Here is an 18,969-nt window from a genome sequence, read left to right on the forward strand (position 1 = left end):
GTTCAACAGGACTTAAATAATCTTATAATTGAATTAATTGAATTAGTATTATATAATAATTATTTAAAATTTAATAATCAATATTATATCCAAAAGAAAGGGGTCGCTATGGGATCATCATGTGGGGGAACTTATGCAAATTTAGTTATGATGTCCTGGGAACAGACATTTATTTTTAATAGTAAATATAATAATTATATTAAATCATATCATCGGTTTCAGGATGATATATGTTTAGTCTGGAGAGAGAATATAGATATTTTAAATGATTTTTTAAGTTATATCAATGAAACCACAAACTTTTTCAAACTTATGTGGAATATTAATTTGGATAAAATTAATTATTTAGACATTAATTTGATGAAAGATTATGAGGCAAAAGTGTATATTTCCTTGATTTATAGGAAAAAACTTATTCTAATGGCTTCCTTCATTATACTAGTGCACACCCTGAGCACCAAAAAAGATCTGTAATTAAAGGTCAATTGGTGACAGCTGCGCAAATTATTACAAGATATTCAGATTTCTTAAATGAATGTGAATATTTAAGGAGAATGTTTATTAATAAGGAATATCCAATGTGGTTAATAAACAAATTAATTTTAGAAGTTATTGAAAAAAGTGAAAATGGTCATTTTAAACCAATTTTGCAAGGTAAAAGTGAAGTTGTCACTGATGCTGCAAGTAATGGAGATTTAAGTAGGTTTGACGATAGAGAGACTACCATAAGGTTATAATCATCTAGTAAATATAAGAATACTAGAGTAGAAGAATTTTCTAAAGCCTTAGTTATCACTTTTTCACAAGATTATCAAATATTAAAAGAAGTTTTTCATAATAACTGGGAAACCGTATTTGGAGATGCCCAATATAAAAACCATATAGGTCAATCTCCAAAAATAGTTTATAGGAAAGGGAAATGTTTTAAAGATTTATTAAAATCTAATAATAATATAGGAATGTGTAAAAAAGTGAAGAGTGGAAACTATAGATGTGGAGCATGTAAATGGTGCTTTAAAATTCAAGAAGGAGATAGTTTCACTATACGTGATAAGAAGTATTATATTAAAAAGAAGTTTAACTGTAAATCTAAAGCAGTTGTTTACCTTGCAAGTTGTAATTTTTGTTTCTCCTTTTACGTAGGAAAAAACTGAGAGAACATTCACTCAGAGAATTTATGAGCATGAATATGCCATAAAAAATAAAAAATTAAACAACGTGCTAGCAAAACATATAAATGAATGTAATAATCATAATTTTAATTATATGGTAATAGATCAAGTGGAAATAGAAGAAAGAACCCCGTGGAACTTAATTTTAGAAGAAAGAGAACTTACCTGGCAAATTAAATTACAAGCTGATTGTATGCCAGGCTTAAATGAAAGAAGTTCTATAGGGCCAATTTAAAAATTAAAAGCATTGACTCGTAATAAAATTCAAGATTAATTTAATATTTGATTTTAAGTATTTTAATAATTTTGAGTGTATATGGAGGAAGCTATGTAATAATAATATATGTTATATGATAATTTACTATATGGAATATATTAGTTGTGACATTTTATTATTTAATATTTAATATTTAATAATTTATAAATGTTAAGGGTTGGAGAAGTTGTGATTTCATGATTTATATAAAAAAATGATCTAAATTATTAGTTTTAAATTTTTATATAATATAATGTATTATTATTGTCTTTTTAGTATTCAATTGCTGTTGTTTAAGCATTCCTTGAATTGTATTTAGAAATTCTATTTCCCATTTTTTAGCTACTGAGCATGCTCCAATTTGAATTTGATTTTGGCGCAATTTTCTGTGAAGGTTATAAAAGGAAGTGATGTAATAGATGTCTTTTGTCTGAGGAAGTTTAAAATATTTAAACGAAAGCGCTCACATTGAATTCTATTCTTGTTTTTTAAGTGTTTCTATTTGGCGTTTTAAGTTTGTCGCAAGTTTGTTCAAGATGCTTTTAGCTGTACAAGTTTTGTTTGTTATTAAACAATATTTATTGTCTAGCTGGTGGCTTTTCATCTATATTTGTTTATTAGTTTGGTCGTTGCTTATCATGTCTATAATCTCTGATGGGTCTGATGACTGGAACCTCCTTTGATCTACATGCAAAGACCTTGGCATGATTTTCTAACCACTTTGTGAATGTGTTACTGGAAGTAGTGATGACTATCCACATGTGTCCATAGATCCTTTATTATTACCTCCATATTTAGGATGTTGGCACCTGTGTGGTATTTATATGACTGTAGCTCAAGACCATAATTTTGACACCACATCTGTCTGACTGAGACCCTTTTTAAGGATGTCTCTGTTGTCCCAAACATCGATTATGACAACCTTTTTGCAGTCATCCACAAACTTGCCAACCATAGCCCTTGTGTGTTTGACTGTATTTCTGGAAAGTATACACCAGACAGGAGGGGTCCCAGGACTAAGCCATGGGGGACAGCAGTTGTTACCAGTTTACAGTCCAACAGGGAGACCACAATTCTTACCTTGTGGGATCTATCTGTGCCCCAGTTGGCAATCCATCAGATGACATACGTGTTTATGCACAGGTTGTCGATTTTGTGGATACGATGTGTGTGGGATGTTGGAAAAGGGCTTTTCAAGGTCTATGTAGGCCGTGTGTAGCTCATTTCATTGATGTATGTCCTGGGTAACTGCCTTGAAAACTGTCTAGCATGTTTAGGAACCATGATCTGCCCCTGACCAAACCAAAATGGGTAGGGTTGGGTGTTTGTAGGCTCCCAATAGCTCTTTTTATGAGTTCCATAATGATGGACTCCATGGTCTTGCAGATCAGGCATATTAGGCTTATAAGACAATAGTTCCCATGGTCTGTTGTGCACCAACACTTGTGGAGTGTGCCAAACATTGCTGTAACCCATTCAACAGTTTCATATCCTGTACAGAGGGTGAGTCTCAACAGACTGTTCAGGTGCAGGGTCTGTTTGTTTTGGACACATAAGACACAGCCAGGGACACCATGTCATCCCACAGATGCTGTGTTTTTAGGATTGGATAGAGCTGTTTAACCATTGTATATGTGATTTCTGGGTTTTCAAAATCTCCAGGTATGGTAATGGGCCCTTTTGTCGGTGAGAGGGGGGTAAATATGCATGAACCTGTCTGACAAGATGTTGGCAATGTCAGTCATGTACATGTATTCATTTACACTTTGCACTGACTCAGAACATATATGAGTTTACATTGATATTTATGACATAGCTAAAGAAAAGCTTCATGGTTCTCTATGGACTCTTTGGCAATATTTTTGACAGAACATGCCTTGGATAATGTTAGGAGAACTCATTGTTTCTTGATGAAACTGAGTGGAGATTTATTGATCTTTGCATTTTCACTTTCTTTGAACAACTTAAGTACTTGTAGAACATAGTTTGATTATGACAGGGGTCCAATATATTATATGGGTCTGTTTCATATCACTGTGTGCACAAGGCAGGATTGGTAAATAGTGACATGTGTCTGGAGTAAGAATTGCAACTGCCAGATATGTGTGGCCCACAGCTGTACACAGACATGGCCTAAGTGTGTGAGCATGCCCAGTATGACCTTTCAATATGTTATTGACTGATATTTGCTAAATTTGTTTAAGTGTGTGAGCATGCCCACTATTTACATATATATATATATATATATATATATATATACTATTTATGTGCGTGAAACTTCAAGTTGGTTTTTACTTCAGGGCTTACCTATGTGTTGTACATCGACAGGAAGCACACTGTGCCTGCAGGGCTTCCATGAGTCAATTTGCATAGACTTATCAACATTTCTACATATGGGGGGACAGCTATTATTTGTACATTTCTACCCAGGGGGGCACACCTGATTGTTACTGTGGGTGTACAGAGGATGAGGGTTACACCTGACACTTATACACATTTGCTAGGCCTGCACTGCTATGTCAGGTACTCCATTTCAATCTGTACTGTTGACTATCATACTGGCTTGAGGCATACCACTGTACTACAGACCATAGCTTCCAATTACACACATATTAGTTCGTGACTTCATAGCCTACCCAACCCACATCACACTGCCTGGCCTGCTGTTATCTGTTATCTTTGACATTCCTTTGATAGATATGTGTCTGTTGAAAGTGCATGTTTGTGAAGTGCTGTCATGGCTTAGTGGTTCAATACTGTGACTGTAGTGCATAGTATCCTGAGTTCAAGCCCTGTCACTGCTTTTTATTTTCCTGCTGGGCAAACCTGACTGGTTAAGTAACAGTAAAGCAGGTGTGAGCGTGTTTACCTGACTTTGCTGAACTTTGCCCAACTTTGCCCAACGGTTCTCAACATTGCCCAACTTTGCGCTGGTTAGCGCGGTGTGCAGCTATGAGCAATTGGATTTAAATATGCTCAATACTGGTAAAATGTGCTTAGCAGTGCTTTATATTGCTTAAAATAAGGCACTCATGCCTCAGGTGGTGCTGCAGGGCTGCCTATGTCGGATGCACATAGTACACTCCCTATACATGTTTGAAAACAGGTAGTGTCAAGTTAGGCATCCCTTTTACTGTATGTGCGAGTCAGAAAGAGGTGTCATTTCCAGGGTTCCTACTGAGTCAGTGTATGTGCTATGCGTTGCCTCTTTGCCATTGCCAGGACATACTGGGCATGCCTCCTTCTGCCTACTGGGGCAGGCACAGGTTGTTCCTCCTCTGAGTAACGCTGTGCCTGTGCAGGCCTTGGCAATGGTGGGGAGCTGTTTGGCCCTGCCCCATGCTGTTCCTGCTGCAGCTGTTTCCGCAGGATCATATTGTGTGGCATGGCACATACCATAACAATTTGGGTACATGTAGTTGGTGAGTACTGCAAGGCTCCACCAGATGTGTCCAGGCATTGGAAACGTGACATGAGCATCCCAAGCACACGCTCAATTATGTTTCTTTTTTGTGCGCGTGCCTCATTATGGAGTTCTTGTTCAGGTGTGTGTGTGCATTTCTGATGGATGTCATCAGCCACGGCTCCAGTGCATATCCAGCATCCCACACTAGGTGACCCTCAGGGATGTCCCCATTGGCAAATTTCTGGTACAACTGGGTCAGATGCCAAATGTGGGAATCGTGATAGCTTCCAGGGCATCCAGCACACACATTCATTATTATGCCCTGGGCATCGCACACGACCTGGCAGTTGATGGAGGGGAAGTCCTTGTGGTTGATGTAGACCCTACCCCGCTCACTGGGTGGTGCTTTGATGCGTATGTGTGTGCAGTCTATTGCACCCACTACCTCAGGGTATTCTGCTATTTGGTGGAAAAGACGCATATTGCTGGCCAATGCCTCATGGGAATTGGGGAAATATACATGGTCACCGACATGTGCTGACATGGCATCCAGGAACTGGTGGAGTACCCTGGATGCTGATGCCTGTGAAATCCCCATCATATCACCAGTTGGTCTTTGGAAGATACCTGTAGGCAGTATTCTTAGGCCTACACATACCTTGGTATCCAGTGGGATGGGTTCCCCTCTGTTGGTTCTGTGTGTGAGGCGTGGCCGGCACAGCGCAGCAATTTGCTGTAGGAGGTCTCTGTCCACCCTATAGCACTCCACTATCTCTAGCTCATGTAGCTCCTGGTAGGTTACCCTGGGTCTGTACATGCTTCTCCGTCTCCTCACTGTGGGTTGCTCAGCAGCATTCACAACATCACCATTCTCAGCACCTTGCACATGTTGGTTTATTATAGCAAGAGCAGTCCCTAACATTTTGTCTGACTTAAGCTTTTTAAGCTTTTCCCTCTTTGTATACTGCAGTGTTGCAGAGTTCTTGAGAAAAAAAAAGAGGGAAATGGTGTTTGCAGAGTTTAAAGTGCTAGGCTGGGCTAGTCTGCTGCCTTTGTAATTGGCTGATTCTGATATATTTCACCTGGCAGCTCTGCTAGTTCTCCTTGGTTAACTTCCTACGACTTATTTTCCTTCATTTTGCCTTTCTGTTTCCACCCGGGGCAGCACCGTGCACATGCATGTTTGCAAGAAATTTCCTATTTTTTAACAGTGTGCACCGTGGGTTTCAGGTTTTCAAATAAAACAATTGTAGGCATGCCTCTTGCAATCCTGAGCAACTGAGGGCAAACACAAGCCACTGTGCTCCAATTAGCTTACAGCCTGTCTGACACACACCCTCATGATGTCATCTATATTCTAGTCTTACACTCACATACTCCTACTCTTACACTCTTGGGACATGGCTCACATGCTGGGGAAAATTGGGATTCACTATCCTTATTCTCATTTGCATAGGATTGCCTACTAATGCATGGTTATATCTCTCACACTGAGCTTCCCCCCTTAGCAATCACTACTCAGTGGCCATGTTGTCTTCAGCCTGCCATTCACCTGCATGGCAGAATAAGCTTTTTATTGAAAATGCCTATTTTTGGCTTTTTTTAATTTATTTTCTTGCTTTTAGGAGCGCTGGACATTTGTTCGGTGCTGCGCTATGCTTAAACATCGGAGATCGGGGGAAAAAAATAGATTTTTATATTTTTAAACATTTATAAATGCCAATGGCCTTATATTTGGCCATTGGCATGCTTCCTCAACTGCATGCATCCTTTATTTGGAGCTGTCTTAGCTCCGTTTAGCTATTTGCAGAACGGTACTCCGTTACCAACGGAGTACATTTTTGCGGATAACACTAATCTTCCACGGACAGGTTAGTGTTTCCTGGATAGCAAAATTACCTCATTTGCATAGCTTTCACCAGCAAATGAGGTAATTTGTATACCACGACACTGTCCATGCAAGAGTAGTTTTAGCAGCTCTCGTGCATGCCCCTGCAGGCTGTTCCTGGATCGCACGGCAGACATATTGCTTGTTTGACATCTTACACTACTCTACTACTCCATGCAAGCTTTCGTAAATCTGGCCCAGTGACTGTCTTTTTTGGGGAGAGGGACAGGTTGTATTTCCAGATAGGATTTATTTATCCTCTGAAACAATTATCTTGTTAGGTTATTGTGAACTATGATTTTATCTATTTTGAACTTTAATCCTTGGATACAACTTATCTCTTCCTTGAAAGAAAAAAAAGAAAATTGAAATTATTTTCTTTTTCACGATTTTCTTCGGGGCTTCAATGGATCAAAAGGTTGAGAAAATAATGTAACATATACCAAAGAGCATCCATAACTCTTTGGCTTAATGGGGTTATTTCCTGCATGAATATTAATGTGCAGTCTTGGCCAGGTAAAGTGTGTTGAAAGACTGCAAGATAAACTAAACTTGAACAGGAACACTGAATATCTTTCCTTAGTCATAATTTTTATTAAAGCCATCACTGTAAGAAAATTCTGAGTTAAAAAAGGCACTTTAGAGCATAAAGAAAGCCATGCCTTGAAAAACCTGAAGAATTAGGAAAAATGTGAGAAAAGGAAGAAGTGAAGAAAAGTAAAATGCATGATGTAGGAAGCCCAGGATTCTGGAAAACAGAGAGGAGTACTGCAGGATGTATGCAGAGGAGAAACCACAGGTAGCGGGGATGCCATGGAGCCCTTCACTTAGGGCACTTTCACCAAAAGTCAGCCCTGAACATAGGGTTGTTGTGATTTGATTTAATTGCAACTAAATGCCAGTCACTGTCAATGTTAAATACCATGTCAAGTCTCCCCTGAAAAGAAGCTACTAGCCAAGTAGGACTAACCTGGTCAGCAAAGGATAAATAAAATAAAATAAAATGTCTTTCTATGTGATGGGCCAACATAGTGTGGTACACAGACATGTCATAAGAAAAGAGTGTAGAAGTTTCAGTTTAGTCTACAAGTACTATTCCTAAAATTCTGTACCGTGAACTGAAAGGTTGTTCAGGAGAGGAATTAGTGACAAGGTGATACTTACACTGAAAGTGTCCAGGGATATCTCCATCTTGTCATTCACTGGGGGCCCTCAAAATGCTAACACCAGCCCTGCTAGGAAGTGATACAAAGCAACTATAGAAACTGAAGAAGGGTAATGTCCTGCTCAGGGAAACAGACCCCATTCTTAACTTTTCATACTGTAGATACATCATTCATAGAGTGTATGAGATATAGTGAAGGACCGCAACACCCACACACACAGACACACACACACACACACACACACACACACACACACACACACACACACACACACACACATACATACATTCATGGTCACAAAGGAAAGGTAATCCCAGGATATGGGTGTCGAAGGCATGAGAGGCATGAGGTCAAGACAGGAAGTATGAAAAGAGGAAGTGGACGTGGCAGTAAGGAATCAAAATGGGATGAGGAAGGACAGAAAAGATGAAGGGAGACAGGTGCATCCAGGGACATCACAGATATATAGTGCTTGTGGTATGCACAGCAAGCAAGTACATTTTGTCAGAAGACTTGCATCTAGTGCAATCTACGCAGAGCCAAGTACTTTTTTTAAAGAATGTGCATTTGTTTTGAATTTATTTAGTGAACTACTGCTAATTCATTAAATTATTTACTGCCTTTTCTGCATTTTAAACTGTTTGGCATTGCTATAGATTTGTAGTGCCTTATTTCTAGTAGCTGTTTGGTTTATTTTTGCCTTAAATCACCTTATTATCAGTAACTAGCTAACTATTTACATTTTTGGGAAAGCATTGTACTTAATGCACATTTTTGTGTATTTTTACATTAAGAGGACCAAGTTTTATTCACCTAGTGATTGTAGGTGATATCCTGGTCTATTTGAGCTGAGAAATGCGCAAGAAGGATTCTGAGTGCATTTGCTTATTGTCCAGAGGGCTTATTAGTCATTATTCTGCCTTCTTAGTGCCTGTATAAATGTAGCGTATTTGCGCAGAGCTGCCCATTGTGCAGCAGCAGTTAGTAGTGCCCTGTATAGTACCAGACAACTAGACAGTAAAATTCTCCTATAGAACTACCTTAGAAATTACCCACTAACTCTGTGATTGTAGAGATATGACTTTCTGCATTGAAAAGCACAGAGCAATTAGCTTGCCCATTGAGAATCACTCCCCCTTAAAACTTAATATTATATTGACTGGCCTGGTTCCTAGTATCAAAAGTGCCCTTAGTTACCCTCTTTTAACTCCTCATGCATCAGACCCTTATAGCTCACCTAATAATGGACTGGACATCATGAATATGTAATTTCTCCACAGCTAGTGGACATGGGCATCTTGAAACAATGTAGCAACTGTCATCTATTCACCACCATATATATATAGATATATATATATATATATATATATATATATATATATATATATATATATATATATATATATATATATATATATATATATATATATATATATATTTATACAATGTCACTGGAGTCAAAGCTCTTGCATACAAGCAAGCACACAGAATAAAAATCAGGTTGTCAGAATCACACACACACATACACACACACACTCACACACACACACACACACACACACACACACACACACACACACACACACACGCACACACACACACACACACACACACACACACACACACACACACATGCTACATCCACCACAGCAAGTATGGACCTGACACATAGACCTACTTATCCTAAGGCACTTAAATGCAATCTTCCCAGGCCCCAGAAACGTCCCAGACACTTCGCCTGCAAAAATTATCCTCAGAAAAACAAAACAAAATAAAAAAAAAAAAAACACTCAAAAAAGCAACACTTAGCACTACATTTACTGCTGCAACTAGTGAAGATTCAACTGAAAAATCCATGTCAAGCTAGCACACAAATCAGAACTTTAATCATAGGAGACTCCCTTGTGTGACATTCTGATGCCTAACTCTCCAGGCTGGACAAAGAGAAAATAATGGTCAGTTGTTTATCAGGCGTCAGGATCTACCAAGTTACCCACATACAGGTACCAGTATGACTCATTCATGGTCGGGAGCAAGTCAATCAGTTTAAGGTGATTTCAGCGAAAGCAAAGAACCAAAAGCCAGTTCACCTGAGCCACCTTTGACAAAGTTGGAAATTGTCTTTTTCTCCACAGTTGTGCAACCCAGAGTTAGCATATATAATTTTGGAGAGTGTGGGAGTCATCCCCCCACATGGATGGGTGGAGAAGGGCTTGCCCCCTACAATAAAAAAAAAAAAAACATTGTTGCAATATTCGCTGAATGCAGTTTCAACAAACTGGTTTTGGTTAATTTGTGTTCATCAAGACCCCCTTGGATGAATTGACATACATTCTCATAGTCCATAGTAAATGACCTGAGATGTACCTCTGTAGACTATGTGAAGAGAAACATTAGGGAGCTCTCAGACTATGTATCACAGGTTCGTATGTGCCTAGCACAGAGCAGCATTCAACCTTCATCAAGGGTATGTGCCTAGCACAGAGCAGCATTCTACCTTCATCAAGGGTATGTGCCTAGCACAGAGCAGCATTCTAGCTTCATCAAGGGAAGGGTATGTGCCTAGCACAGAGCAGCATTCTACCTTCATCAAGGGTATGTGTCTAGCACAGAGCAGTATTCTACCTTCATCAAGGATGATGCCATAATACAGGTAAAAGATGACTGACTTTAATAATTTGCTTAGTTTCTGGTGTAATTTTAAGGGGATATAACATTTGTCAGCATTGAAGGATATTGTTAATAAACCATGTTGCTTTGTCAAAGATGGTCTGCACTTATCCGTTATTGGATAAGCATTCTCCTCCCCCATAGAGCCTTTTTTTAGTCAATGTCAGACTGAAAAACCTTTCAACATAGCAAAATCAACTCACAGGAATCTAAAGGTGCAACTATTCAATGCCAGGAGTTTAAACAAGAAGTTCCACTCTCTTTAAAGTCTCCTAACCCTAGAGAAAGCTGATATCCATGCAGTACCTGAGACATAGTTTAAAGCCACAATGGATACCCTAGCAGTGCACGACTTCAGTGCTTTCCACACATTTAGACCCACAACTGCAAAGGCAGGTACTAAAGATGGAGATGTCTCTTTCTCTGCATTAATAACAAATATACCTCAAGTTGGTTAAATATGGATGACATGCTAGAGATTTTCCATGTACAGATTACCACAGGCAAAGTCCCATATGATATCCTGACAAGCTATAGGTCAACCTCTATGTCTCAGGAAACCCAGAGCTCATACTTAGACCTGCTGAAAACACTCACCATTGAATTAGCATACTCTTGAGTGACTTTAATTACCCTTCTATAGTCTGGGAATCCTATACAACCTCAGATTTGCAGGCACAGAGATATCTGGCATTTGTAAACACAAACATCCTAGATGACATGGTGGAGAAATGCATAACAGGAGAATGCTGCACCTTACTCAGTGTCATATTTTCTCTGGTAAGATCGTATCACAAGCCTGTCTCCTTTGAAATAAACATTCAGGTCTGTAACCCCAGTAAACCCTGTAACAGTTATGAACTATTCCTAGCCAAACTACCTTTTATTGAGCCATGACAGCTCAAAATTCCAAGCTCTTCCAAACCCAAATACCACAGCAGCCTGTGCAGAATTGTTCACAGAAACTCTGTACAACCACATGTCTGTGGTAGCAGAGAGGCTGCTGTACCTACCAGAGGTAAGCCCAAAACAAATTCTTAGAAATAAACTACCCTGGTGGAATCCAAAACTAAACAGGTTATACAACAAAAGGAAACATCACGGTTAAAGTAAGAAAGTGTAACTCCCAAAATGATGATAACTCACTCATCAAGCTAAAAAGATAACTAAGAAGGCTAATTAAGATCAAGAAAGCCAATTTTCAGGTACAGATAGTTTCTCAGGCGAAGGACAACAATAATGCCTTATTTAGTTATGTTAGAAACCGCAAAGAAAACAAACAACAGTGTGCCAAACTGGTTTTAAATGGAGCCACATACACAGAGCTGGGGGAGATATAGCAAATCTTGTAACGTATCACAGATAGACCAGACTGCTCGAGCGTATATTGAATAAAAACACAATTTTAATGAGCCACAGTACAAATAGGTTTAGCTCTTTCTTTCTACATTATTGGAACTTCATCAGAACAATTCCCAACATTCCAGTCACCAATTTTATGCTCATATAAACCAATTAAAAACACATGACATCTCTAAAAATTTTTTTGCATATAATTACCCACAACGTTCCACATAATAAAAACATCATTATTTTAGGACATAAATTTTCATTTTCAAAAGAGAAGCTATGGAACATCTTTCATTTAAACCCAGTGGAGCCATAACTTCCAATCTAATTTGCCATCTTAATTCTTCTATATTTAGAAGTTCATCCAGAACCCTCCTTTGTATATCCTTCCTTATCTATTCTATGACCTGAAACCCAAACGGATGCACTGGATTCACTAAAATGCGTTTGTATAATGCACTGGTAGTTTTTTTTGTTTTTAATATCATTCTTGTGTTCATAAATGCAATCCTTTAACCAACTTGAAGTCTTGCCCACATAATAGGATGGTCACTGTGAGCATTGGGCTAAATATACATTTGTTGATGTACAATAATAACGTCCCTTTGTTTTATATTCTTTACCTCAAATATTAAAACCTTCACCTACAATAATGTCGTGAAATTGCGCACAATGCCCACATTTGTAAGTTTCTGGTTTATTAGATGAAATTCTATGATATTTCTTATTCTTCAGCATCTGCTTTGTAGACCTATCCCTCCTATACACTATTTTGGGACTAACCCCCAATCTTTCAGTGTGTAAGGAATCAACTGTGAACAATCTCCAATTTTTAATTATTACCTCCATTATACCAGCGCTATCCAAGGTATATGTTGTAATAAATAGTGGTTTCCTAAATTCTTCACTATTATTCCTTATTCCCTTATTATAACATAAATCAATGGAATTTTTCAAAATCAGAGATATAATACCTGAATTCCCTTTTGTTGTGACCTCACTTTGTATTTCCCTCAAAAAAAACTTCTAGATACCCTTTCCTTTTGAACATTTCCATTAGTTGTTCTGACTCAATGGAATAGGTATTGTCATCAGAAATCATTCTAGCTAGTCTGGTCAGCTGACCTTTTATGACCTACTTTTCTGATGACTAGGATGCTAACTGGAATAATGCAAGTAATTACTGGAGAAGGTAGGCTTACTGTAAACTGTTGACACATAACACCCATTTTTTGAATCCTTACTTAATAATACACCCAAGAAGGCTATGCTGTTTGAGTCATAACTATATGAAAAAGTAAAAACAAAAATGTATTATTTATGTAATTTAAAAATTCCTTTAGTTTCTCTTCAGTGTCTGTCCATAAAATAAAAATGTCGTCCAAAAAGCGGGTGTATAATGACCAGCAATTCCCATATACGATCTTCAATACACGTTGGTCTTCCCATTCTGCCATAAACAAATTTGCCAAGCTAGGGGAGCAAGCAGCACTCATGGCCACCCCTGTAACCTGTCTAAAATCTGTCCTTCGAAAAACAAAAAATTGATCTTCAAAACAATTTCCATCAGTGTGACCAACATATACACTCTGTTGGTACTAAACTCTCCACCCTTTATCCACTGTCATTCAAACCATTATAAACCCTCTTCATATGGGATAACCGAAAACAAATTGTTTACATCAATGGTAACACGAAATGCATGCTGGTTAAAAACTAAACTATTCACCAATTGCAAAAAGTGCCATGAATCCTTACAAATTTGCTTTACTGATAACACTTTGTTTTTAAATATAGCAAATCTATTGGCCAACAAATTAAACTTCAGCTTTACTTCCCACTCACCCCCCCAGCCACCACCCAGGAAATACCATCTCACATAACTCCTCCAACTAACAACAGGGAGCAGGTCCTAGGTGTGTTCTGTAAGGCCAAGAACACAGCTTCGTTGAGCCCAGATAATGTCCCAGGATGCCTTCTAAACAGCCTAAAATATTACCTATCATGGCCACTGGAGTCACTATTCAACTATAGTCTCTGAAAAAGCTTTGTCCAATGTGAATGGAGGACTGCAAAACAGTCATGTCTCTGCATAAGGGAAGACCATCAACAGATTTTGGGAACTACAGACCCATTAGTCTGAATAGTCTCATATGCAAAGTAATGGAAAGAATTATCATGAAAATAATTAGCAATGGCATAGGAAACCTTCAGACACTGGATCCCACCCAATTTGGTTTTGTCAAAGGCAGGTTGTTCCTACTAAACTGGTGGACTTCTTTTTGAAGGTCAATAAGTTAATGAACAAGGGTAAATGGTACATACTGCCTACCTTGACCTGGCTAAGGCATAAGATACAATAGCCAACTTGGGTATAGTAAACAAACTCACAGTATTAGGTACATAAACCCTATGTAACATGCTGGATAACCAGCTGGCTCACAGACAGAACCCAGAAATTTATGAATGGAGAGACCACCTCCACAAAGAGACCAGTCACTAGCAGGGTCCCTCAAGGCTCTGTGTTGTGTCTGCTATTTTTGGTATCTATGTCTTGGAAGTCAAGGCCAAAGTCAAGAGCCTCTGGTTCAACAAGTTAGCAGATGACTGCAAACTCAGAGTAATCATAGAATCACCCTAAGATGCTACCATCTTACAGGAGGGTCTAATGCAGACAAATGACTGGTGCCAAAGCCGTGGCTTAAAACTCAGTATCAAGAAATGCATAATACTACCTTTGAAGAAGTCAGACAGTCTGGGAAACAACCTCATTGATAAACACTCCCTAGAGTAGACTCAGTAGTCAGAGATTTAGGAACGCATGCATACCTCTCAACTGTCCCTAATTTTCAGGGACGTCCCTGATTTTGACTCAAATTTTTGCTCTGTCCCTCTGAATTCCTCCTAAAACTGCTGACTTTGGGCAGAAAGGTGGTGAATTACACTTAATGAATAATGACAATAATTAAGAGTTATATACTTCTTTTACTTCAGAAAAGGTGTATTAATTCATATGCTCTGATTCTCTCAATGTTTCAACTTAATAGCACTAATATTTTAAAAGTGTTCCTGATTGTCCCTGATTTTTTCTTGACTTTTCTCTGATTCTGTTCAAATTTGTTCCTGATTGGTTGCATGCATGTAGATAGTAACCTAGCCTTTGGCCAACATGTGTCTAAGGTAGTAGGAAAGCCATTCTATATCACTCAACTTATAAGTAAGAGCATGGCATATAGATTCAAGGAGGTCATTATGCCATTGTATTAGGCCCTCAGGAGTCCCATCACTGAGTATAATGACCCCTTCCATATGTACCTGACCAGGCACATGCAACAACTGGAACGTCCACAGAGGTTCTTCAGAAAAGAATACAGGGAAAAATACAACATACTATACAGATCATCTCAAAGCCATCTCTCTATACTCTGTTTCCTACAGAGTGCTGAAAGGCAATCTATGCTTAGAATATAAGGCATCCTTGGATCCCACGCCTATGGATCTTTCGCATATATGCAGAATGAAGAGCATCACATCTATGAGATCTAAGAAATTAAACTTTGATTACTACATAAACAGGACATGATGGAGGGACAGGTATGCATCTTAGGGAATTCCCATTCTCTGGAATAGACTTCCCATACATGCGAAGTAGAGCCCTTCTCTAACTCTGTTCAAGATTAACCTGAATCAGTGCATGGGAAATAGAAGATTGACCCCAAAACTTGGTTGAAGTTTGCTCTTTGATGTGCAGACTGTTCACTGTTCTTTCCAGAAACTCCAGTTTTTGTTGAGTTTTGTTTATCTGTTTCCTGTGGTCCAATGGTGCAAGATCTGATTCTCTCATAGGTTCATAGGTTCATAGGTTCATAGGTTCATACTAGGCTATCTGCTCTAGGGCATTTATAAGCCTAGCCAGAGTGTGTTTGGCTTTCGCCACCCATTTTAAATTAATTTTGCTATGCCTTTTTTTGAGGTTAGTATACTGTGCCTCTGTCTAACAGTGACACAGAAGTGATAGCCGGGGTAAACCTATGATCTCCCATCCACTCATCAAGATTCCTCTTGAAGAGAGTCAATGTGGGACTCTGCCTAACCTGGACTGGGATTTTATTCCAGAGTGAAGGGAGCCTCTGGGTTATGAATCTGTCCCTCCAGCATGTCCTATTTATTTCAGTGCTGAGGTTCAAGTCTCTCGAGCGCGTAGCTCAATGGGATTTGGATTTTCTGAGGTGCAGCATGTCCATTAATTCCGGGTTGGACATGGCTTTATACATCAGGCACAGATCGCCTCTGAGCAGGCGGTATGCCACTGAGTAGAGCTGGAGTTTCTTTAACCGGGCAGCATATGGCATCTGTTTGAGCCCTTTGATCCTCTTGGTGAGGTACTTTTGGGGTCTTTCCAGTTGCTGCAGGTGTCTGGTAAGGTACATCCCAAAAGGGGCATTGTACTCAATTATGGGCCTGATGAGGGATGAATAAAGAGGCGATGACCTCCCTGATCTAGATGTGAATCCCTTCATGATTAGGTGGGCTATATAAAATGTTTTTCTAACCACTTTGGCCATGTGGTTGTCAAATGAGAGATTGCTATCAACTTGGGTCCCCAGGTCCCTAATGACTTCTTCTGTACTTAATGGATTACCACCTATGTGGTAATTTGTGGGCACTTTGTTTTGCCAAAGGGGATGACTATACACTTTTGGCGTTTAGCTTGAGGCCATGGCTCTGGCACCAGTTGTCTGTTTCTATGAGGCCCTTTTGGAGGATGCTTGTGTCGGCTGGAGAGTTGATTATGGCGCCCAGTTTGCAGTCATCTGTGAACTTGGTCAGCCACAGTCCTTCCGTGTTGGCCTGTACTGCCGAGAAATATATACCAAACAAGAGAGGTCCCAGGACTGAGCCTTGTGGGACGCCACTTGTAACTGGTTTGGAGTCTGACATGGCTCCAGCAATTCTAACCATGTGGGTTCTGTCCTTGAGCCAGTTTGCAACCCATCTAGTGACATAGGGGTTTATATTTAAGCTGGTGAGCTTATCTATAATGCCCGAGTGGGGTATTGTATCGAAGGCTTTTGCGAGGTCCAGGTAGGCTGTGTGGACCACCTTCCCCTCGTCAATGGCCTTGGTGACTGTTTCAAAGAAATCAACCAGGTTTAAGAGGCAGGATCTGCCCTTAACAAAGCCAAACTGGGTAGGATCCAGTGTCTGTAGGTCCCCAATATCTTTATTTATGAGGTCCGTGATGATCCTTTCCATAGCTTTGCAGACCAGGCCAGTCAGGCTTATGGGGCGATAGTTTCCAGGATCGGTTGAGGCACCACCTTTGTGGAGAGGGACCACTGTTGCTGTACGCCACTCTTTGGGTACATATCCTGTAGTAAGGCTAAGATTGAACAGTAGTTTTATGTTTGGGTTTAGCTCTTCTTGGAGTTCATGTAGGACGCAGCCCGGGACACCATCTGGTCCCATTGATGCTGTGTTTTTTGCTTTGGAGAGGGCGGCTCTTACCTGAGCATCTGAGATGTCAGGGGGGGCAGCACTCTGTTGGGATAGATATTTGCCCTTTTGGTGGGGAGATGGGGGAGAAGTTTGCACTGAACCTGTCAGCTAGGATGTTGGCAATGTCTGTGGGCTCGGTGTATTTTTTGTCATTTTGGACTAATTCTGAGCATATCTGGGAATTCCCACCCAGGTTCCCAACATAACTAAAGAAAGCCTTGTGATTATCCTTAGTGTCCTGTGCAATTTTTCTCTCTAAGCTGGCCTTAGATGATTTTATGAGTGCCCGTAGTTTTTTGCTAATACTGATCAGAGATGCCTTCCCTTTTTAGGATTTTGCTCTATCATGTAGTAGCTTCCTCCTTCTATTGTATAGTTTGTTTATGGCTGGGGTCCACCAGACAGGACGTCTGCCTTTGGAGGATTGGATCTTGGTTTTATTTGGGATTGCATGATCCATGCATTCCTGAAGGTGTTCATAGAATGCGTTTATAAAGGATTCTGCGGTCTGGGCCATATTTTCCACAGGCCCGGGGCTTTGAAGGATTTCGCCGGTTTTGAGGCGTGTGAAATTTGCTTTAGAGAAGTTTTTCACTGTGGTTTTCTGGGCAGGGGGTGGGGTCGGGATGTGAATATCCAGTGAGATTAGTTTATGGTCTGATCTTACCAGTGAGGGATACACTTCTGGTCTGGAGCATAGTGTCCCCATGTTGGTGATGATCAGGTCCAGTATGTTTTCCCCTCTTGTGGGAGTGGTAACAAGTTGTTCCATAGCATTTGAGTTTATAAATTCTAGGAACCTTTGGGCTAAGGTGTTGGAGCTAGAGTAATGCTCCCAGTCTATGTTTGGGTAGTTGAAGTCGCCCAATATAATGGTGTTTGGAGAGACCTTGTTACTGCACAGATATCGATGTTCTCCATGCTAAGGAGAGTTTCGAGTGCGTGCATCTTGAGGTTTAGACTTCTGGCGTTGAGTAGCATTACTCTTAGTTTCTTATCCCTTGTGATACCTATGGAGGTGGGTTTGTCTTTTGAGCCTTGCCTAAAAAAGGCACTATGGGGGTAGCAAGAGCCTTTGCCAATATCCGAAAGCCCAGGGGTGACAGGTGCAAGCCGTCCCTAGCGAAGCATCGTGGCTTGTCGAGCATGTCATCCCAGGCTGACAGGCATTGGATCCCCTTTGAATGACACCAACACTTAAGCCAATTGTTGAAATTGATCATCTTGTCTTCATATTGTGGCATCATTCTTGGTGAGGGTAAGATGCTACTCAAGGTCAGGGTCATACCGGCCTGGGCTACATGCTCAGAGAGCTCCTCTATGTCTCTTTTCATGTAGTCCAGGGAGGTACGTCTCAGGTCATTCACACCAGCATGGACAATGACTGAGTCATATTTGTACTTGCCTTGGAGTGACCTGAGTGCTTGTGTTATGTGGCGGATCCTAGCGCCCGACAGGCAGCTCACCATGACCTTCTCCTTGTTCAGCCTGGTGAGCGGGACGTCAGTGTGCCTGATGATAGAGTCACCTATTACAAGTGTATCAGGTGTGTTGTTTAGCCT

The sequence above is a fragment of the Protopterus annectens genome, chromosome 1.part1, assembly GCF_019279795.1.
Source record: "Protopterus annectens isolate FY-2018-M chromosome 1.part1, PAN1.0, whole genome shotgun sequence".
NCBI classification, from domain to species: domain Eukaryota; kingdom Metazoa; phylum Chordata; order Ceratodontiformes; family Protopteridae; genus Protopterus; species Protopterus annectens.